At 50.4% G+C, this 22,339-nt stretch overlaps 1 protein-coding gene across 1 annotated transcript in view; it reads right to left on the bottom strand.

The window, feature by feature from the left end:
• Positions 1–22,092, bottom strand: part of INHBB (inhibin beta B subunit) — a 28,402-nt gene extending 6,310 nt beyond the window's left edge. Inside the window, exon 1 of the mRNA XM_011366110.2 lies at positions 22,071–22,092. The gene's annotated coding sequence lies outside the window, so the exon portion shown is untranslated. The remainder of the gene's footprint in view (positions 1–22,070) is intronic.
• Positions 22,093–22,339: the final 247 nt, after the last annotated feature.

Raw genomic sequence — 22,339 nt, 5'->3', positions numbered from 1 at the left:
GTGCGGACTGGCTCAGAGGCAGCGCGGAGCCCCCGGCCGCGGGCCCTGCGGTCTTCCCGGCGCGTCACACGGCAAAGTTGTTTCCAGGCTCCCGGGGCGCCGCATCCACCGGCGGGCGGGCCGGCCGCTGTGCGCTTCGCCCGGGCCTCTGCTCCGCCCGCCTCCTCGCTGCTCCCTCCCTCCCTCCGCCTGCCTGCACGGACCGGCAGGGCGCGGGGTGCCGTGCGAGGAAGGCGAGGGGGAGGCAAGGCCCTTCTCGCCCCTGGATCTTCTGCCTGCCGCGGCAGCGGCGATGTGGGCTCGAGCGCTGAAAAGTCTCGCAACGTCCTCGGATGCGGGTGCTCTAGCTCGCTCTCCCAGTGACACACGCCGCAGGGCCGGGAGAGAGCGGGCGGGTGGCGGCCGTGTCCCCGCGCCCCGCCGCAACACAGAGTGCAGACACCGCCGAGAAGGAGTTCTTCTCTTTGCCCTCTCTTCTTTTACTCTCCTCGGTTTTTTCCCAAGGGGGGAAAAAAGCCGCACAATCTCCGTATGTGCGCGCGCGTTGAGATAGGGTTGGCGGAGGGGGGGGGGCTGTCTTGCCCTAGCCTTGCGGGAGGAGGCTGTCCGTGCCTCCCCGCTCCGGCTTCCCGGCGCGGGGGTGGGGGGTGGGGGTGGGGGTTGAGGGGGTAGGCGGAATCTGTTCAGGTCGGTGCTGCCCGCTCCCCACCGCCCGCCACCCCCGCTTCCCTCCGCTTTTTCCTTTCTGCCTGAGCGAGAAGGAGGGGCAAGCCAGCCCTCTCCCCTCTTCCCCACCCCCGCGATGCCCAGCCACTTTTGCCGTCTCGAAACTTTCCCACCACGTGGGCACTCTCGACCCTCGCCCAGCTGAGCGGCGGGCGGCACCGACGGGCTCGGGGCCCGGGATCCTGGCGCTTGTTTCTTCCCCGCGGCCGCGCAGGCCCTGCCCTCGTTCCTGCCACCGCCCTCCGGTACAAGGAGAGGCAACTCTCGCCGCCACGGCCGCCCCCAGCCCTCCCCGGGTGCTCCTCCGCGGGCCTGGAGAGGCGGGGGCGGCAATGCGGGATCCCGGCCGCCGGCTGGCTCCGCCAGTGGATGTCGCTCCCGGGCTGCAGTGCAGTGCCCTAGCCAAGCGCCCCGGGCCGCCGGCGCACTGAGCGAGGTGGGGGCCCTGCAGGCTGGAGGGGCGGGGGAAGCGGCGGCTTCTGGAAACCTGGCTCGCCGCTGCCTTCGTCGGCTCTGAGACCCGAGGAACTCCTCGATTGTGTGGGGATCCAGCACCACCACCACCCAACCCCCAAATGGCAAACCTTGGCCTCAGACAAACCCGGGCTCCAATCGAGGCTCACCCACTGCCGGCTTTGTAGGATTGACCTTGGGTACAGCCTTCACCCTCTAGTCTCTACCTCCTCGGCTGTAAAGAGGGAACAATAACACTGTATCCCACAAGCTGTTTGGGAGCCCCAAAGGAGGAAATGGGGCCAAGCTCCTCGAAGAACCCATTCAACTCTAATTCCAAGGGTGCCGTTCTTGCGCCGCCAGACAAGAGGCTCTGTCAATGGAAACCGAACTTCCAGCCCCGTCCAGACCCCCAGGTGCAATACATTCCTTCTGTCCCTCCTTACGCCCCCACCTGGGTGTGGAGCAACACAACAATGCTCACAGGGCGCCGCAGCCTGGCCGGGAACAGGGCCCTGCCCGCTCCCCTCCCTCGTCAGGACCCCTCCACCCACCCACCCACCTTAGCCGCTCCCCGTAACAGGTGGGACTTTGAGGCGGTAGCGGAGTGGGAGGCCATCCAGGCTTTCCTATGATATTGGGGATCCTAGGAAAACCGAGGTGGAGCGTAGCCTCCCTAAGTCCCCACCTCCCAACCCCCACTGCTAGCTTCTCAGGCCAGCCTCGCTGCTGTGGAGCTCAGCCGGAACCACAGCCCCAACCGAGGCCCGCAAATCTGGAGACCGAGCGCCCCCTCCCTCCCAATCGGAGGAACCGACCCCAAGGTGCCCAAGCGACCCCAAGATGCCCTACCGATCCCACAGGGACAAAAAGGGGCTGGTCTGGGTTTACCAACCCAAAGGCTGAATGAAGCAAGGGCTCAGGAGGGTACCGGGGATGGCAGCCCTTCTGCCTCCTTAATGCTTTCTCTAGAGCCCAGTTCTCTGCTACTCCCAAACACATAGCACTCTGTGCTCTTGGGTTTCCACCCCTTGCCCTGTCCCCAGAGCCTGTGATCCCTGGGCAGGAAGTAGGTGCTTCTGTCCAGGCCAGCACCTGCCCAATGGCCCTGAGCCAGGCTGGACCCACCTCTGTGGTTTTGCTTGCCTCTTCCACCAGGCACACACGCTCTGGTCCTTTGCCTTTCCATCACCCTAGCTAGCCATCAGCCACTTGACAAATTCTCAGTCTTCAAGACTCAGCCCAATCTCTCCTCCATGGTGAAACCTGCCATAGCCTTCTTGTGCCCTGAATAGTTATTTGCCAGATTAGGCCCCTCAGCCCAGGGCCTGGCTGTTATCTCCTCACCTGCCTGTCTCCTATGTGGGGCCTCAGGCTCCTGGAGGACAGCGACCAGGCCTCATGGGCCCCACCAGAACTGGCAGATGATCTGGGGAGCTATTGAACAGAATAGGTAGCGTGTTGATTGAATGAATAAGAGAAGTCATTAAACCAGTGAAAGATTTACCTCCCCTCCTCCCACTCCCCAGCACAAGCCCTCAAGTGGCATTCTTTGCTTGCCTAGTTACAACACTTCCTACTATGAGTCCCACCTGGGCTAGACAGGGCTGCAGAAGGGAGAAGGGCTCCTCGCCTTTGGGAGCATCCTGCCCCATTGATCTGGCGTTGGGGAGAGGCAAAAGCCACTGCGTCCATGCTGGTAGGAGGAGGGAAGAGGAGGTTGAGAGGAGGGTCCACATTTTGCTCCCCTGATGGAGGAGCTGTCAGCCCCGCTGCCGGTCATCTGCTGGGAGGGAACTGGGTCAAGCGGTAGTCAGAAACCATCTGCTCGAGAAGCTGAGATTATCCCGCCCTCTGCTGATCCCCCAGCCCACGGGAGCCAAGGGTGTAAATTGAGTTCTTCCAGATCACCTTGTGCTTTGGTGGGGGGAGCCCTCATCCCCTACTGAGGGCCAAGGACATGTTCCTGTTGCTTCAAAGCCTCATTTAGCACTGGGCTCAGTTCTTGTACTGGTGACCTCAACCTTCAATCTCAGCCAAGGATGTGACTGCGCCTGTCAGTTTTGAATACAGTAATGCACGTCAGTGCTGTAGCCAACGCCCTGCATACCGGCTGCAGGGCCAGGCAGCCCTCCCCCCCCCACCACCATCACCACAACTGCTGGCTCCCTGCCACCATCAAGGAACATGGGCCCAATGGGGAAGGCAGGAAGAAACACGGTGATATTGTGGATATAGACACGCAGACCGTGCAGGAGGCTTTCTGGAGAAGCTCAGAGCATTTGTTCTCACAATAGTTTTTTGTATAACCCATACCTAAGTGTCGATTTGAGGATAATGAAAATGTCCGAAGTGACAAAGCAAACCATAAAAATAAGCCTTAGGACTCATTTGCTAAAAGAATTGAGAACTTGGGTGCAGTTCCTGGTCACATGGCCCCTGCAGAGTGTGAGGTGAAGAGAAGTCTTTCACATCAGTGGGCACTCACGGCCTGTTTGGCAGAATTGGGCTCAGGGACTGGAGCTCACTTTTCCAATACTAGCCAAGAAGCCACTATTGCCAGTCGTCATCGCTCATCATACCTCTCCAGAACAGCTCACTGTCTGAATGGAAGGAGCTGGGGGCTCTCCCTGACAGTGGGGCCTGTCTGCCCAGCTTTTTTCAGGCAAGCTAGTCTCAAGCCAGGGATTTAAGGATTTGCCCTTCTCTACCTTTCTCAAAAAAAGAAAAAGATAAAGAAAGATATAAAGATAGATATATCAGGAATAACCATCTTTAGGATGAAGAAATACAAAACATTCAACTTTTATTTGACCTTTATCTCCTTTAGAGTGTCTAATCCTTTTCATACCCCACAACTTCCTACCTATTCAGAAAGAAGAGCACAGATCAAGGAACTTAATTAAAAAGAAAAAGAAAAAGCTGTTAATACGTTGGCTTTCATCAGGGACACAGATACTAAAACACTCATTAACTGACATTCACTAGTCAGAAGAGGCTAAGGATATGCATCATTACAAAATCTGTTTATGACATTGTGTGTATCTGTGAACAAACGGTTATTTACCTGAACTCAGCTAAACAAGAACTCTCTCTTAAGTATGAACACACTGACATGCTCACTTATCTTACATATACTGGAATAACTAACCCTCTCCAGTCACAAGGGCATATTCTGGGTTCAGGGCCTCTCAGCATCACCTGCAACCCTTCCTGATGTTTCCATCTATTGTTCAAAGAGTATTCTTTTATTCATTGTACAATGCATTTGTATAGAGGACCTAGTAGAAACAGCACTGTAGCAGGCAATGACAGGGCTATGGCATTATCCTGCCTTCAGCTCAGTTAGCAGGTAGGGCCAGGCCCCCAGACAGCAAGCGCTCGGCCACTGTGGGATTTGCAGAGAATAGAGGGAAGAGGGGAACTTGGAGGAGAGCTTGCTGGGGTGGGCAGGGAAGGTTGGAATGACCCTGAAGGAGGTAGGGCAGAGTCGGTCAGGGTCAGGAAGGGGTGTCTAGTAAGGGCCTTCCAGACAGCAGACTTTGCACGCCTTCAGAGCAGAGAGACCAGAGCAGGGTCACGGTGACTTCTCAGGGCCATCCCAGCCCACAGAAGCCCTGAGCTGCTTTCTCCACTCTACCCTCACATGAGAGAAGAAAACCTAGGGAGTTTAAGCCACCATCATTTCAGGAATTCTGATATATGCAGCGAAATCTAATATTAACTGATCAAGGAGACTTACTGCTGAGATGGGGTGACCACCTAGTTGGGGAGCAGGAGGAAAAAGAAGAAACAGAAAAGGAGCAATCAGGGAGGTAGATGAAAAGCCAGGACAGAGTGGTGTCACACAGTCAGAGGAGCTACAGGAGCAGGGTTACTAAGGATGCCCAGTGCAACAGGATGGTCCCAGAAAGAGGCTTGGAGAGGGCACTGCAGTTGGCAGCCTGGGCCAGGAGGTGGGTGGTCTCTGCGTCTCTGCAGGAGCAAAGCGCCCAGGGGGAAGGAAGATGGGAGGATGCAAAGGGCACCATCTTCCCTCTTCCTGATCCAGGCCAAAGGGCCCCAGAGCTGCAAGGGGGTGGGGTGGATCTCCAGCGGGGCAGCCTCCAAGAGTGGGAGCCAGCGTTGGCTGACATCTAGAAGTAAAGGAGAGCAGACTGTATGGGGAAGTCTTCAGACCAGCTCTCTGGCCCAAGTGCAGAGACAGGCCTCATTACCTGGGAGAAAGGATGCCTGGGGTATCTTAGACTGAGAAGTAGAAATGGAGACCCAAACTAAAACCCAGCCCACAAGTTGGGGCACATTGGATGGCGGTAGACCTGAGAAGGTCAATGTAGGAACTGAATTCAAAGGACTAGATGTGTGTGTGTGTGTGTGTGTGTGTGTGCGCGCGCGCGCGTGTTTTGAGATATGTGTGTGTTAGGTATGGATTTATGTGTGTGTTGGGTGTGTGTATTAGTGTTTGTGTTGGTGCATGTGCTGGGGTACGTGTACATTGAGGCAAATGTGTTATGTGTAGCGTGTTTTGGGGTATGTGTGTTGAGGATGTTTGTGTTGGGGTATGTGTATATGTATGTTAAGATGTGTGTGCATTGGAATGTACGGTGGTGGTGGTGATCGTGTGTGTAGATATATGACAAAGGCACCAAAATACGGAAACACAGTGACCTGTCTCAGGATGCTTTTGCCAATAAGATTAAGAGCAAGGAAAAGAACATTAAGACTCTTTTCTACCCTAAAAAAAAATTTACTGCTGACTTCAGAAGAGACTTAGAAGGCAGGATTCATAGGAGCTTGTGATTGGATGAGGAAGAGAAGAAGGAATAATCTAGAATGGCAAGTATCTGGCATTGGGAACGTATTTCTCCCTGGTCATGTCAAATATTAGAGACAGGTCCTTTGCACTGACAGTAGGACCACTGCCCCCACCTACCGGACCCATTGGACTAGAAAGCTACAGACTTGCCCAGGCACACTTGCTTTTCCTGCATCTCAGCCACAGAAAGAAAACGTTCCTCCAATTCCCTTGGAATGACTTTCCCTGGAAACATCAGGAAAGTGTGATCTGCAAAATGAGACTGTACAGGAAGAAGGAGGCAGCCGCTTCTCCATCAGAGGTTCCAAAGGAGCAGCTGAGAAGCCAGGATGACTCTCCCAGAATTGCCCATGAGCATCAGTAATGAGAAAGGCGGTGAGGTTAGGGGTGCTGTGTTGACAACACACGTCTGGACTGACTACTCAGGAGGCAGGGGTCAGCATGTGGCCTGACCCCTCAGGCAGGAGCCAATTCCCAGTCTGCCATGGCTCCTTGCACGTTCCAGTAGGAAGAATCATTCTTCAATTAGTAGAGAGTTAACTATTTTCTACAACCTCTCTCCTATCCTCCAAACTTTGTTAATGCTTTTCCACTGTCAAGGAAAAATTTCGAATTCCTCACGATACCTCAAGCCTTCTCATCCCTGCCACCTCTCCAGCTTTCAATAAAGTCCCCTGCCTCAGCCCCAGCCACTCATTCTCTCTCTCCTCTAGCCACTGAGAACCACTTTTAGTGACCCCGACAGGCCATGCACATCTACGATAACAATCGTCCCGGCTTCCCCAGGACAAAGGGGTTTCCCAGGATGTGGAAGTTTCCATGGTAAAACTGGGACAGTCCCAGACAAACCGGGATGGCTGGTCACACACTGTATGCCTCACCCCTTCGTATCTTTACTTATGCTATTAGCCCAACCTGCAGCGCCCTTCCCTTCAACCTTGTCTGCCAGGAAAATACTCCACACTTGCCTGGAGCACCACTACCTCCGCAAAACTTCTCTTAACTGGCTCCTGCTTCCATTAAAACCAGAGAACCTATTGTGTGTCCTCTGTGCTATCCCGGTAGCCTGCCCAGAGCCCACCGCAGCATTTCAACACTTTCTTGTCTACATAAGCTAACTGATCTGTCCTACCCACTAGACTGAACTTTTGGAGGACAGGAGCTATGCTATCTTCATTTCTCTGTAATTGTCACTAAGCCCAGCAGCCATGGATTAGCCACAGGTGTTTGCTGAACTATTTACGAAAATGGTGAGAAAGGATTCTGTGATGTATGGCAACACCTAAGATAAATTTCCTTCAAAAATTCTGAAAATCCATTTTATTCCACTCATTCATTTAACAAATCCTTTCTAAGTACCTATTATAGTCCAGGCCCAGAAGATATGGCAGTGAACAAGACAGTCAAAATCTCTGTTCTCGTAGAACTTACAACCTAAGGGAGAAATAGAAAATAAACATGTCTTTAAAAGTAAGTAATTTCAAAGAGTGAAAAGTGCCATGAATTTTTTTAAAGGATGTTCATGGAAAGCAGACTAATTGGAGGCTACAAAAGTCAGGAAAGTCCTCTCCAAGGAAACGATCGAAAGATAAGATGAAGGCAGTCACAGAGATCTGGGGGAAGGGCTCCGAGGTGGAACTAAGCTTAGAAAGTTTAAGGAACAGAAAGAAAGCCAATGGGACTGGAACATAGTAAAGCAAGAAGAAAATGGTTGAAGAAGGTAGAAGAGGTCAAGGCCTGATTACACTGAGCTTTGCAAGTTCTACTCCTTAGGATTGGATTTGGCCTCAGTACCTAACGCAAGATATTTCTTATCTAGGACAAGCTCAGAATTAGGAATTCCAAGCCTGGTATGATGACCACATGGTCATCAGAAACTCATGCCCCTTCTATTCTTCTTAATATTAAGTTTCCATTATCAAGTTTGCCTCATAATCACAAGATGGCTGCTGGAGCGCCATCCATCGAACCTGTTTCAAGCAGTGAGAAGAAAGAAGGTGGAAGAACAAAACCTTGCATCCTCTTAGCTGAGCTCACTTTCTTGAAAGGGTAACCCTAAAAGCCCTACTCAACATCTCTACTTTTATTTCACTGGCTACTCCTTGATGTAAAGGAGGCTGGGAAATATAGACACTTAGCTGAATACTACAGTGCTCAAAATAAAACAAGGTTCAATCAGGAAGTAAGAAATACAGAATAAATATTGGGCAGGCCAAAGGGTGTGGCAAGGAGCCTGGGTTTTGTTCTAAGTGAAATGGGATAGTTTTAGAAGGTTTTATCACACATTACTGTGATCGGATTTACCCAATGAGATCACTCTGGCTGTGAGTAGAGATGAAATGTGGACGGGGAAGAAGGACAGCAGAGAGATGAGTTAGGTGCTATTGCAATAATCCAGGAGAGAGATGATGGTGGTAGGGTAGTGTTTCAAGAAAGCAGCAGAGGTGGTAAGAAGAGGCTGGATGTGGCCTCCGTTTGGGGCTATGCTGACAGGACTTGCTGATGGACTGGATGTGCAGTAAGTATGAGGAAAGACAGAATTAAGAGAACTATTCCCAGGTTCAGGGGTAAGCAACCAAGAAGACATGGTGCCACCCATGGAGATGGGAGAGATGGGGAAGGGAGCAGGGGGCAGTAAAAGTTTTGCTTTAATGTATTGATTTGGAGGGTACTATTAAGCACCAGAAGGGGCTGCTAAATAGGTACTTGGAGTAATTTTAAGGTTCAGGGCACGAGTCAAACATATTTGGGTGCCGTCAGCATATAGATGGCATTGAAAGCCAGGGCGAGATGAGTTCATCCAGTGAAAGGGTGTCAGTGGAGAGAAGAGTGCCAAGGACGAGCCTTGGGGCACTTCAGCCTTAACAAGTGGGAGACCCAGCAAAGGAGGCTGGAAAGGAGCACCAGCAAAGGAAGAGAAAAACCAGGCCAATGAGGTAGATGGACAGGGAGCAAGGGCCAAGTGCCAAGTGCTATGAATGCTTGAGCATAGTGAAAGCAGAGAATTCACCCTGCGTTTGGCAACAGAAGGTTGTCAGCCATAAATCCAAGGGACATTTTGGTAGAGTTGAGGGGAGAAATAGTTGAAAGTGGACCAGTCGGGAAACTCTTCCCAATGGTGTCACATCGCTATGGAGGAAAGCAGAGGGATGAAGTGGAGCTAGAGGGGACAGGAGGTCACTGAAGGGCTCCCCTGACCTTCCAGTCCAAGGGTCAGGGTCATTCCAGATAATGAGTGGGCTTCACCCCTGCTTGACAAGATTCCCAGAGAGGATGGCACCAAACAGGCAAGAGTTCAGACTTGCGTCTAATGGGTCAGACCTTCATCAGAGAATCTCAGATGTCAATCCTCTTCCTGTGGTCATAGGAGTCATTTCAGGGCCAGCAAAGCTGGACTGAGTCCTCACTCGGCACAAGTCCAATGCTGGGCATAGTCATCTGCTCTATCCCAGTTCTTTTGGGGCTGCTCATTGTCTGGGGGTAAGGAACTTTGATCCCTCTTGTCTCTTTTTGGCTTTAAATCAGGTACCCCTGAATTGGGTGGATGACCAAATGTTAGAGAGTCTACACCCCATAATCAACTGGATTTCCTTGAGCCTCTATCTACACTCTCTTTCTGGTGCCTGCCTTGTTTCTCTCTCCCTAAAGGAAGAAGCGGGCTATGCTAAGATAATGGGGACAGGGTTTTATTTTTGTCTTAAGTTACTTATAGAAATTCTCAATCACAGTCAAGAGTAGAGAGAAAAGTATCATGACCTTCACATGTGGCAGTAGGTGGAGAAGGGAGTTGGTCCCTTGGCCTGGGAATTCATTTTGCCCACTGCTTTTAGCAGGATTTTTCAAACTTCAGGTTATCAAACATGAGTGGGTCATGAGTCCCAATTTGGTGGGTGAGGACCTTCATTTTTTAATGCAATAAAAAAGAACAGAAGAGAAAATAACAGGAAATCACATATAAAAAGATGACACTTATTTCAGTGACATCTATGTTTATGTATTTGTATACATGTGTGTTCTAGATTGCAGTGTTGAATGGCTTTGTTACATTGAGTTTAAGGTCCAAACAGGTGAAAGCCACCAGCCACTAGAACCTCTCCTTTTCTCCTGACTCCCAGACTGGGTGGGTGGTCACTACTCCCTAGCTGGAGCAGTTGCTTCTGCTCTGGTGGGAATCTTGTGTCATGACAGACAAGTTGGACAAATAGTATTCTCAGGTTGTGGATTCCCGATCTAAGTTTATTTGGAGTTTCATCTAATGCAATTGAACACAACCAAAAGTTACTTTAGGAAGGTGCTGCTCTCATTCCTTCATCCTGCTGAGTGGAACGTGGTGACACTGAAGTCGACAGCCAGGCTTAAACCCATCAGGTGGACAGACCTGTGGTTCTTAATCTGGCTGTACATTAGGAGTTCCAGTGAGGCCCACACCAAAGACCCTGAAGTCATTAGGAGGGGACGCTGGGCTCTCGGAGGCTTTAAGTTGATTCTAAAGTAGGGCCTGGGCTAAGACCCGCTGGCCCAGAAGGAGGTGTGATGCTCTTGCCCACTAAACCATCTGGTTGCATTCCAAGAGAGAAGAGATTGCTGCCCCAATGTCATAACCCTCTTCACCTGTGTGCATCCCGAAGGACTGGGCTCAGGAGAAAACATTAGAAGCCTCCAAGAAGCCGTCTGGGACACTGAGAGCTCTTATCTGGAGCCCTGACCCCTCAACTCAGACATTAACAAGAGTGACATGTGGAACATGCTTCCCCCCTGCCTCCCGCCACCACCCCTTCCATGGTGGGAAGCCTGGCAGCAATCAAGAGACACTTCACCCAGGCCAACTTATTTCAGAAGAGCTGGGCTTGTAGAGAGCATGGACGGATCCCTGTCTGTCTTCAGACAGGCTGCTGGTAGAATTCCCAGATCCTTACTGGTTTGGGGCATGTTTACCCACTCAGTACCCTGCTGGTCAATATTGCACTGGCCAATTACCTTAGGAAAAAATGAAATTACTTCCCCAATCCACTGGTACCAAGGTTAGCACCTTTGCCGTGAGATGAAAATACATTTGGAGTGTGATGTTTGTGGGGGAGAAGAGAATTGGCAAAATGGTTCGCTTCAAACTTGAGTGGCTTTGTCTGGGTTTTGCTCAATCTCGGGCTAACGGCTAAACTATCTGAACTCCCAACCAAAATAAATACACCTCTGAAGTTAAACAATGTTATTACATCAAGGCTGATGTAATGGTTCCAAACCATGAGAAAATAATATTCTAGCATAATGGGTCCCTCTGTTTAGCCAGAGGAAAGGCTGGGCTGCTGGCTTCTTGTCAACTGGAATTTGGCGTTTTCTATCATTGTTAAGTTGGGTGTGTGTGTATGTGTGTGTGTAACCTAATTAACAATGTTTTAGTAATTGTGGTATGAAAGAGTATAGATAGATATTAAAACATAATTGAGGGGTGCAGAGCAGGTCCCTGGACCAACACAAAAAAGGGTTCCAGAATGATCATCCCCTGCCTGCCACACCCCAGGAGCCCCTCCCAGACCCAGCTTCTCACAGGGCGACATTTAGGACGCCAATGGCCTCCAAGAGGTCATTGTTCAAGGGGTGGAGAAAAATCAAGAAGGCTCAAAGGCCACTCAGTCTGGAAGACAACTTGCAGATACAAGGAGTTGTGCAGGAAGGTGTCTGCACGTGCTCCTCAGTATTTACAGGCAGTCAACAGGCTCCTTCCACAGCCAAGCTGAGCTGAGCAGGACACTAGCTGAAAATGGACAGTCTACTTGGTTGACACTCTCTGCACTCATGGCTCAGGCCCACGACCCCCAAGCTCATCTGGCCCTGCCCCTAGCCTGAGCATGGGTTGCTCTCCAGGCTCTGGCTCCCTTGCACCCTTCAACAGGTTCAGGCCAGGCAGTCAGTGCCTGGGAGACGTGCCCTCCTCCTCCCCAAACGGGTCAGATGTAGAAGAACTTTGACATAAAGAGTTACAGGTCTAAGGAACATAAATGTCTAATCACTATGTTGTACACCTGAAACTAATATAATATTGTATGTCGACTATAATTTAAAAAAATAAATTAAAAAAAAAATCACAGGTCCCAGGGCCAACAGTCAGCCTCTGTGTTTCTTTGGTCAGGTTACTCACAGGCTTGCATTTCAACTCCCCATCCACAAAGCAGCAGCTCTGAAACGCACGCCTAACTGTAGGCATCATCCACACCTCTGGGAATAGCCAGCGTAAAGGGGGTTCATTCAAGTACCCAAGTCGGAGGAATCTGCCCACCAGAATGCACACATTTTTGTTTGGGGGACTTTTTTTACATATCAACATACTGCCAACCATGTGTAGAACGCAGAGCCAGTCTCTGCCTCAGGCCCATGGGTTCCTAGGTCAAATCAGGCTGAGGCATGCATGGGGACAAACATTCATTGTGTCATATCTCATTGAATCCTTACCACAAATCTATCATTATTCCTGTTTTGCAGATGAGGAAACAGAGGTTCAGGGAGGTTCAAGAACAGGCCTAGTGTTCCTCATGTGGAACTGGTGGAGCCACAGGCATCACCTGCAAGATACGAATAACAGCCCAGAGGTGTATTCATTTGTTCAGGCCGCCATAACAAAGTACCACCGACGGGGTGCCTTCCACAACAGAAACGTATTGTCCCACAGTTCCGGAGGCTAGAAATCTGTGATAAAGGGGTCAGCAGCATTGGCTCCTTCTGAGGCCTTTGGTTGTGGGTTGCTCCCTCTTGAGTTTTCCATGGCCTTCCTTCTGTGTGTGTGTCTGTGTTCTAATCTCCTCTTTTTACAAGGTCAGTCATATTAGATTAAGGCCCACCCATATGACCTCATATTACCTTAATTATCTCTTTAAAGACCCTACCTCCAAACACAGTCACATTCTGAGGTGCTGGGATTAGGATTTCAATATTTGAATTTTGGTAGTCCACTGCTCAGCCCATAACAGAGGTGACAGTGTGGGTACAGTGGCCAGAGCAGTGAGTGACCGTGGTGGGCCACTCAGGGGCAGGGTAGGGATGGGTGTGGCCAGCTCTAAGAACCATGCACAAGGTTTTGCTGAGTACCTGCTGCATGTCAGGCTGTGGTGGGTGTGAGTTGGCCCTAGATGCCACTGTGTGAGCAGCACATGGTGAGAAAGAACAGCAGCTGTTCCTAACAGTCTATGGAACCATTCCAGAGAGCCAAGAGCATGCAAGTGAGGCTAAGCACAGACTTCCCAGGCCCTCCTGGTGTCCTACAACCTCATGCTGGCACCGCTCTCAGCCAACCAAAGGAACCTGGGGCCCTCTGCTTCTAATTTCTCCCCTGTGCACTTCAGAGCATGTAATCTGGGTTCAACAAGAATTTCCTGAATGAGTGAATGGATAAATGCAAGTTACGACTGATTCGGTACTCCCGGTCTCCCTTCGTTTCTTTCCTGCTGACACTTGATTAGAATTCTGGACTAGACCCACCACCCACCAGTAAGGACAGGGCACTATGGGGGCGGGCTGTCGCCAGAGTGTCAGATAGCTCACAGATTGATGGCAAAACTGCCAATACCCCATTGACACTATGAGTGGCTAGCTCTCTCTGCCCTGCAGTGGGAATGGCAGCCATGGGATTTCAAGCACACCAGTAGATGCTCAAGAGATGGGCATCCGAAATGTCTGTGAGGACTAGCAATAGCAGGACTGGAAGCAAGAAACATCAGGAGCTTCTTGATGGAAGGGTTTGTTAAATACTGGATCAAGTCACCTGAAGGAAATCTCTCTGTGGGTTTTACCAACAGGCCTGATCTTTGGCTGTCTATCTCCACATAGGTGTGGTCTTGCCTGAGGCAGGAGGGAGAACCAGATGACCTCTTTTCGTCCCTTCCTTCCCTGGGATTTCAGGCAGACTTAACATCTGGGGAATGACAGTAGCTGAAAGATACCAATGGCCTGAAGCCAGCAATAACAGGGTGGCCCGGTCTGGGCAATCCACCTGGAGCTAACCAACTGGTAGAGTTGCAAATAGCAACAAGTCTGGCAGCTGCCAGGATTACCCACCTGACAGAACGAGAAGTGGATGGAACTGCTCAGCCTTGAAGGAAACAGCAGCACGGCGTGGGCGTATGTCCACACAAGTGTCGTAGACACATGTACACAGAATGCATTCATGCAAAGGTGGTGGGAAGGAGCTTGGGAGGTCTCTACCCTCGAATTACAAAAAGCCTGATAAGAATCATGACTCCCAACCAAGACTGGTATGTCTTTAGCTTTAGTTCTAAGGGACAAAGGGCTGGGGAGACTCTCCGGGTTTCACAGTGAAAGCTGAGAAACTCGAAGATGGTCAAAATCACACCAAAGTTGCCCTAAACCCAGCGGGTTTGTACTAAATGCTATGGTCCCCAGGCCTTTCTAAGGAACTTTTCTGTTGTAGCCACCTCTGAAATCAGATGGCTTTTTTTAAAAGCACTTTATCAATTACCCACTAATCTTATCAATCAGTCAATTGACTAATCAACCCCATGCATTTTTTTGAGGGTGTACACTTGAGCTAAGATCCCAGATGATGTGGAAGAAATGATCCTTCCTTCAAAGAGCTTTGTGCTGGGAACGTAAGAGGAATACAAGAGAAACAATAATAGCCAGTGCATAATAAAGGGCTAGAGGCAAATGGTCCCTCAGTAGAGGTAGATGCCTATGTGGCTTGGCAATTAGGGCAGCTTGGGGAAGAGGGGGGGCATGTGTGAAGACTTGAGGAAGGCTTGGATTCAGAAGTGTTGGAGACTGAAGACATTCTGGGCCAACTGACCCAGGAGCAAGGGTGTGGCAGAGCCACAGGGAGGAGAGGCCACCTAGGCAACTGCTGAGGATCCCCAGTGGGACAGAGACCTGGGGGCTGGGGGCAGGCCTCCAAGACTATGGAGAGGAGCTGGGTTAGAAGTCCTGGTGAGTTGGGAGCTATGAGAAGTTTTTGCACAGAGGAGGAACTTCTTGAAAGCATTTCTAAAAATGACTGTAGCAGACAAATCAGACAGCGTATGTCATTTCCCCGTCACAGAGTAGGCCTTCTCTGGGTGTACACACCATTGACCTACCTAGTGAAATTGATGGGGCACCTTTGACACCACCGACATCTGCACACAGTGTATTGCATAGCATCTCAGCACTGAGGGCCCCAAATAGAAACCCTCAGAACCCCACACCCCTCACGTTACTTAGCTCCTGTGAATTTCTCAGCACATTCATAATACACACACTCTCTCACATACACATGTTGAATGACAGGCACAAGACTATGTTAATTGACTTTGTTTTACTTAAAACCACGTATTTAAAAATCTAAGCCTCTAAGTTAGCCTCTCAGAAAAAATTCTGTGTCCATGATTAATTGCTGAATGAGCTGATTCTTTCATACCTTCTTCCCACAACGCACAGGGGTTTAAACAATACAGACTCAGGCTGATCTGGTTTTCTGTGGCTGACTCTGGTCTCTGGCCTTCTCTGCATGCCTTTCATCATGTCTCTCCACTGCTCAGAAACCTTCCATGGCTCCCTGCTCACTGCAGCCCCTCACCCCAGCCCCTCTGCCCATGTCTCCATCAGAGTCACTCGTTCATCCCCATGCATTTGGCTGCTGAGTCTTCACTATGGGCCTGCATGGCACTTACATTCTGTCCAGGCAAACAGAAAATAAACATGAAAGTAATCAAGTAAGCATTTGCAAGTTGTGATCAGTTAAGGAAATAAACAAGAGAGATAGAGCAAGAATAAATTACTCTTCCTATAGAGGTGCCATTTGAGCTGAGACTGAAAGGATAAGAGGGAGGTGTGGATGTGACATGTGAGTGCAGAAGGAACCCAGAGATGGGGAGTGGCGTGGCAAACTCCCTGGGATAAAAGTGCTTGGTGCACTCACTGAACCAGGAGACAGCCAAGGGGGCTGGAACATGGTGATCAAGGTCCCGAAATGAAGTTACGCAGGGCTTCAAGAACAGTGGTTGGACTTCTGCCCCGTCCCAAACCTTTTCCTTCCCCTACACGCACTCATGGGTAATGGAATCACTTGAAGCCTCTCCTGTCCCTTTCTTATTGGGTTGGCCGTCAAATCCTGGTGGTTCTACGGCACAATGTCTCCCAACTCTCTGCTCTCTTCTCTCCCCTCTGCCTTGGTTTGGGTCCTCACTATCACTCATTAAACAAGGCTGCGAGCCTGGCCACCTCTCCTCATTTCCAGCCCAGGTCCTTGCATGGGGATCCCTGGGTGCCACCAGTCAGCTTCCTAAAACACACATCTAAACACACTGCTCCGCCTTGAAACTCATGTCCAAGTTGGCAGCTGTTGAAGCTGAGTAATGGACACATACATATTCTTCTACATGCTTGAAAGTTTCTCCAACAATCACCACAAACACAAAACAACAAAGCCCCTCCTCCTACCCAGGAGGTCTTGTTCTCAAAGAAGGATATTTTCTGGGCTTTGCACATATCAGCTAGGTATTAAAAACTCAATCAAGGAAACCATGCCTGTTAACAGATTTTATAGCCCATCTAGTCTGTATGTTTTAAAATCTCCCCCACTCACCACTGCTTTTAAACCACAATCTGTCTTGTGTGGCAAACTGCCTTTGGGCCAGCCTTGCTCCTTCATGGACTCAACCAACGTCAGTCACCTGGCACCCAGCCACACCAAAAGTCTTGCTGTTCCCAAATACACCATGGCCTTTCAGACTCATGCTTTTGTGGTCTCTCTACCTGGCATGTCCTTCCACTCTTGATAAATTTTTATTTGTCAAGCTCAGGCTCAATGTCAAGTGCTCAGAACACTATCCTTCCTTTCTCTACCTGCTCCTCTGTACTTATCTACCATCCCCCAGTGTAGGGGCTCCTCATGCGTGAGGACCAGGCTGCCATCATAACAGTAGAGCAAACACTCATCGCTCTGTGCCAGGGACCACACCCAGTGCTTCTTTCACAGTAACACTATGGGTCCTTGTAAATGCCTTAGGAGGAAGGCACCAGAGTCTCCTTTTCTGAGCAGGGAAAGCAGGCTCAGAGCAGGCCAGCACCCTACCAAGTTTACCTCGCTTGGTGCCAAAGCTGAGAGGGGGCTCATACAGCCATCGGCACAGCCCACACTTCCCCTTCCTGCACAACGCCCCTTGCATAGCAGCCCCTCAGTCAGTGCCCTGCCCAGGGTGCACAGGCACTGCACAGCCCCTGTTCGCTGAACAAATGCATGGCGTGCATTGGCTGAGCACCACTCCCACTTGCTCCCATCTCCCTTCTTGCCCTTTCTCCAAGCAAACAAAGCTCTGCTGGCAGCTGTGTACTCAGCTACAGACCAAGGCCCAAATTCCCCCCATAACAGAGTGACAGAATGACAGTGTCAGAGTGCACCTCGGCCTCAAGAGGCCCTCACGCAGGGAACCCCTGTTACGGGTTCCCAGACTCCTCGCATCCCACATGTAGCCCTGTGGTTGCACCCCAGGAAATCCAAAGGGGGAAGGAGTTCCCATGACTACACAAACCTGACCCGACTCATTTCCAGGTAATTTAACGCGAGTCCCTTACTTCACTTTGTCTTCACATAAAAATGGAAAGCAAGACCCAAAACCATGACGGAGGTCTGTGTTCTAACTTGTCCCTGATGTAACATTAACCACACCCACTACTCTAATATACCTATTTGTAAAAAGTTTTTCAGAAGAGCTCATGTAAAAAAAAGTATTAAGGTATAATTTCTCCTCCGTGCTGCTGTTGAACGTTCCAGAGGCTACAGCTGAAGACAACAAGTGAAAGGCTTCTCCCCCACAAGCACTGGCCTGTCCTCACAGCTGCGGCTCTTTGCCTTAACAGAATGGTGGTTGACAACAGAGTGACACGAACTTAGTTAGCTACAGGTGACACCAAACTTAAAGATTCTTTAAAGCCAGTGGTTAAACTAGATGCAGACAACCTTGGGCACTTGGTTGCAGCAGGCGGATTCACCTTTACTACTGCCTCCACGAAGCCTTTCCCCCTTGAAAACAGTAGCTTCTGAAGCCTCTGTGTGTGTGCTTTCCTTTCCTGTGAGCCTCCCTCTCCTTGCACTTGTCCTCAGCCATCAAGGTGCTTCGGTGTCTATGACCTGTGACGGGTTCCGAGTTTGGGATGAGGCTGCAATGTAGCCAACAGTCATAATCCAGAGTATAAAAGAAGTTGGGTTTAGATGTGAAAGAATTTGCTCTGTGTGAGGGCAGGCTAAAACCCGATGTGGAGCAAGCACCGCCTGACCAATAACCACTCAACTTTCCGTCCATGGGTGTTGAGGTTTGGGGATTTTTTAAAAAGTTTTTCATAGAAATACAGAGCTGAGAGGAGCAAGAGGTGTTTCTGGTGTGCAGGGCTGTGTCCTCTCAGCTGGTAACACCAGGATTAATAACAATTACATCATGAAGCCTCGCCCAGCCTTGGAAAGATGGGGGGGACTGGGGAGCCAAGGATTTGGCACCAGAGGCCCGCCCCCATCAGTGCAAGCTGCCTGCGGGCCCCTCCTGAGCCTCAGTTTGCCCATCTGCACATGGAGGGTCTCACTAGCACTTCTGCCCACACAAGGCTGAGATGGTGAAGCAGCCCCACACCCACCAGCGTGAACTCCGATGACATGCTAGAAGCCGGAGCCTCTCTGGAGCCCCAACAGCTGAGTGGTGGTACCCAGAGTAACACCCAAGAGGTGTTACCCACAACCAGACTGTCCTTGACAGGTGGGCAGCAGAAAGTATTGCTCAGCTGGAGGCCAGGCACGTGGGATCGCAGGTGAGGGCCTTCAGATGGGTGTAACACTTCCTGCAAAACTTCTCTCTTCTTCAGGAGGCACTTCAGTGATTTCTCATATTTGTCATTTTTATCTTTTCAATGGGCCTAGTTCCAGAGTTTAAGGCCTTCATTAGGCACCGGAAATGCATGGCCCACTGACCTCCTAACCCCTCTCACACTGGTGGCAGAGAGACAACTGGGCTGTCACTGGCCTCCTGGAGCCAGTGGAGAACTCATCTCTCAGACCTCAGGCTAGCTGGTACAATTTGGTTTACTTGCAGATCTAAAGTGTAGGATTTCCCCCTCTCATGTCCTGGGTCTGGATACGGCTCTGAGCAGCTACTCTTCCTAAGGTACCATGCCCCCGACGTGACCCCTGACAGTGTTCTGAGTGCCGACAGCATCCCTGGAGAGGCACATCTTGCTCATCAAGGCTCCTGCTGGTCTCCACCTCTGCAGCACATGAAATGAGTTTCCAGTGGCCTCATTTTCTCCCAGGGAGTAAGACTTAAGGTTGAGAAGACTTGACTGTTTCTAAATGTTGTTGAAAGTAGGAGATGAAAAAAACAGTTTAGCACTTTGAGGTTTTTCACCAGATCATCAAGGCCCTGGAGCGGAAGCCACAGCTGACATGAGGACTGATAAAGCCTGCGGTGGCTTCCTGCAGTCCCAGTGGCCCCTGAGCCCTGGCCCAGCACAGACCCACCTACCCAGGCAGGCTTTCCCCTCAGCAGTCCCCCAGGAGCTCTGAAGGAGAAAGGAGGGGGTCACTGGACACTGGCTGTGTGCCCCGGGGGCTTCGTGTACCTCCCTTATTTAATCTTCACAACAACCCTGTTAAAGTAGGTGTTATCACCATTTTACATGTAAAAACTGAGCCTTGGAAAGATTAAGTAATTGCCAAGGTCAACAGCTCTTAGGTGGCAGGGCCAGGACAAGAATCCAGATCTGCCCAAGTCCACAGCCCACGCTCTTCCCACTCTGGGTGCTGCATCCAGGAACGCCACGTGCCCGCACGCTCACCGCCCAGCCAACCGGCCCCAACTGCCAGGATGGCAGGGAAGAGAGATGGGGTGGATGGGAGGGAGGTGAGGAACAGGGAGGCGGTGGGTTGGCCACAATAGAGGTCCTAATTAAGCAAAGACAACAAGGGCTGGAATCACAGGAACAGCTTTCCTTCCGTGCCTGCATGGAGACCAGCAGTGGTGGAGAGGGAGACAATCTCAGAGAACCTAGAGAGCCAAGTGACGAGAGGGAGGGCCTGGGGAAAGGTATCAAGTTGGCACAGAAAGGATAAGGCGTGGGAACTGAGGAGACACCAGCAAATGTAACGATGGAGGGGACCTCTGCACTGGTCACTAATGGAGGCAAAAGGAGCAGAAGTCAGATGGCCACAGCGGAGTGAGGGGGAGGAGGTAAGTGAGGAAGGGCAGAGGGAGCAGGCTTTTCTGCCAATTCTGACATTGACAAGAAAGAGATACGTGAGTAACGAGACTGAAAGGGATCTCTTTTTTTTATGATATGTTCTATTTGAACATATTCACAGACCAGAGGAATGGAGACAGTGAAAGATAAAGATTGAAACTGCAGGAGAGAGAAAGTATTCACAGGGCTTAAGAGGAGCTGGGGGTATGTGGGGTCAGAATGGAGGGCACAGCAAATTAGGTTAGATTTGAAAGGAAAAGACACTTTATCCTCAAAGACAGGAGAGAAGAGGAGCTGGAGATGCAGAAATACTAAGGTGAAGGGACTGAAACTCACACAGACGACACCGAGCAACACCAAAGAGCAAGAAACAACAGCACCTACAGAATGTAAGGCCAGGGCGTGGGTAGGAGGGCCAGTCAGTCTGTATTAATTAGGGTGAGCAATGTTAGCAGCTGAGCTGTTCTAACAGTCAAACCCCCAAATGTCAGGGCCTTAACCCAGGGACAGTTTATTTCTCACTCATTCAAGTCCAAGGCCATGGCGTTGCTCCACACAGTCATTCAGGGACCCAGGCTCCTCCCTTCTCATGTCTGCTCCATGCTCTGGAGAGGGCGAACATCTGGAGACTCATATGGGAAGCTTTACGGGCAGGCCTGCAAGCCCAGAGCACACATTTCCCCCCACAGCTCACACCGGTCATGCCCTGTTGCAGAGCCACACCTAACCGGAGGCTAGAAAAAGTAATCTAGCTGGGCGCCCAGGAGGAAAAGGAAACAGGCATTGATGGAAACATAGCCATCTCTGCCACCAGGTGAGGGCTCAGTTAAAGAAGAGAAGATTCCAGTGATATGGGTTTGTGAGCAGGAGCTGTAGGCGGTGGGGAACGAATTGCCCTCACGCGTGGGTCTTCTCAGCAAATCTTTTGCAAAAACTCTGAAGATATTGAGTATATCATTCTCCCTGGCCTGTCCTCTGCTTTTAATGCGTGAAACGCAAAGCCTTTTTCATACATCTCTGCTACTGAGCTCTGCCCAGTCTAACTGGTTGTTGATCAGCACTGAAAATGCACAGTATTTGCAGCAAAATGTCTTTCACGAGTCAAAAGAATAAACCCTGTGTGATGGCATTTCAGATGCTCCCTCTAGGTCTAGCGTCCCACAGTCATCACTGGGCATCCATCCCCATCTTCACCCCAGCCAGACACATCGAGAGGAGTCCTGCTGGTCCATTATGTCCAAAACTGCTATGAAAGACCTTCTGAATATGAATACATCTCAGGGAGATCTCAATATCTTCCCTTTGATTATTGTTCTAGGAATTAGCTTTGTCAATAGGAACCCTAAGTTCCCTCACATCTTCTTTTTATTAAAAACAAGGATATTGTCCTCCATTAAAAAAAAAAAAAAAGCTTCCCAGACCTGTTCCAGAAGGTTGTGCAGCTCCATCCTACCCTACTCTGGGAAAACATAGGTACTTTTTTGCCCACAAGGGCAGCCATGAGAGTGCTGTTAATAACTTGTTGCCTTAATCTAGCAGCTTTGTCATGCATAGCTGTTGAGAACCATCAGCATGAAAGAGAGCAAAAGCAACACAGAACTGATAGATCTAAATGACCTAGGAGAGATGGATCCATGGACACGTGTTGTACGGATCTTGCAAAATCTGTAACTATAAGAGAGGGGTGGGGAGAGAGGAGGAAAACAACTGAGGCCCGGAGGCATCTGGAAATGAATGCTAGATTGTGTCTGGGTGTTGCTCAACTGTGACTTGCCTTCCCAGGGGCCTTGCCAGGCTCTGGTAAAGGATCGGGCCCCGCTGATGGCTCATTTCATCCCACTGGAAGGAACACAGGGATCTGGTTCAAGGCTGCAGTGTCCTTTGAGCAGCAAAGAGCCAGCGATGCCAGGGCATGAGAAGGGCATCTCTCCCGTGTGAGAGAGAGGTGAGCAGACAAGCATCTACCTGCACAAGGTGTGTTTACAGGAGGAGAGCGAGGTGTCTATTTGCCTCCAACACATGTGGTCAGGTTAGAGAACAGAAGCTCATTCATTCCTGATTTGCCCCAAAGCCTCACCCTTCTCCTTTAGTTACCTGGAATTAATGACTACTACTTGGCAAGAAGCAAGGAGCAGTGGG

Source organism: Pteropus vampyrus, unplaced genomic scaffold, assembly GCF_000151845.1.
Source record: "Pteropus vampyrus isolate Shadow unplaced genomic scaffold, Pvam_2.0 Scaffold120, whole genome shotgun sequence".
Classification (NCBI taxonomy): Eukaryota; Metazoa; Chordata; class Mammalia; order Chiroptera; family Pteropodidae; genus Pteropus; species Pteropus vampyrus.
The sequence above is the reverse complement of the archived record's forward strand: the minus strand, read 5'-3'. Positions and strand labels throughout refer to the sequence as shown.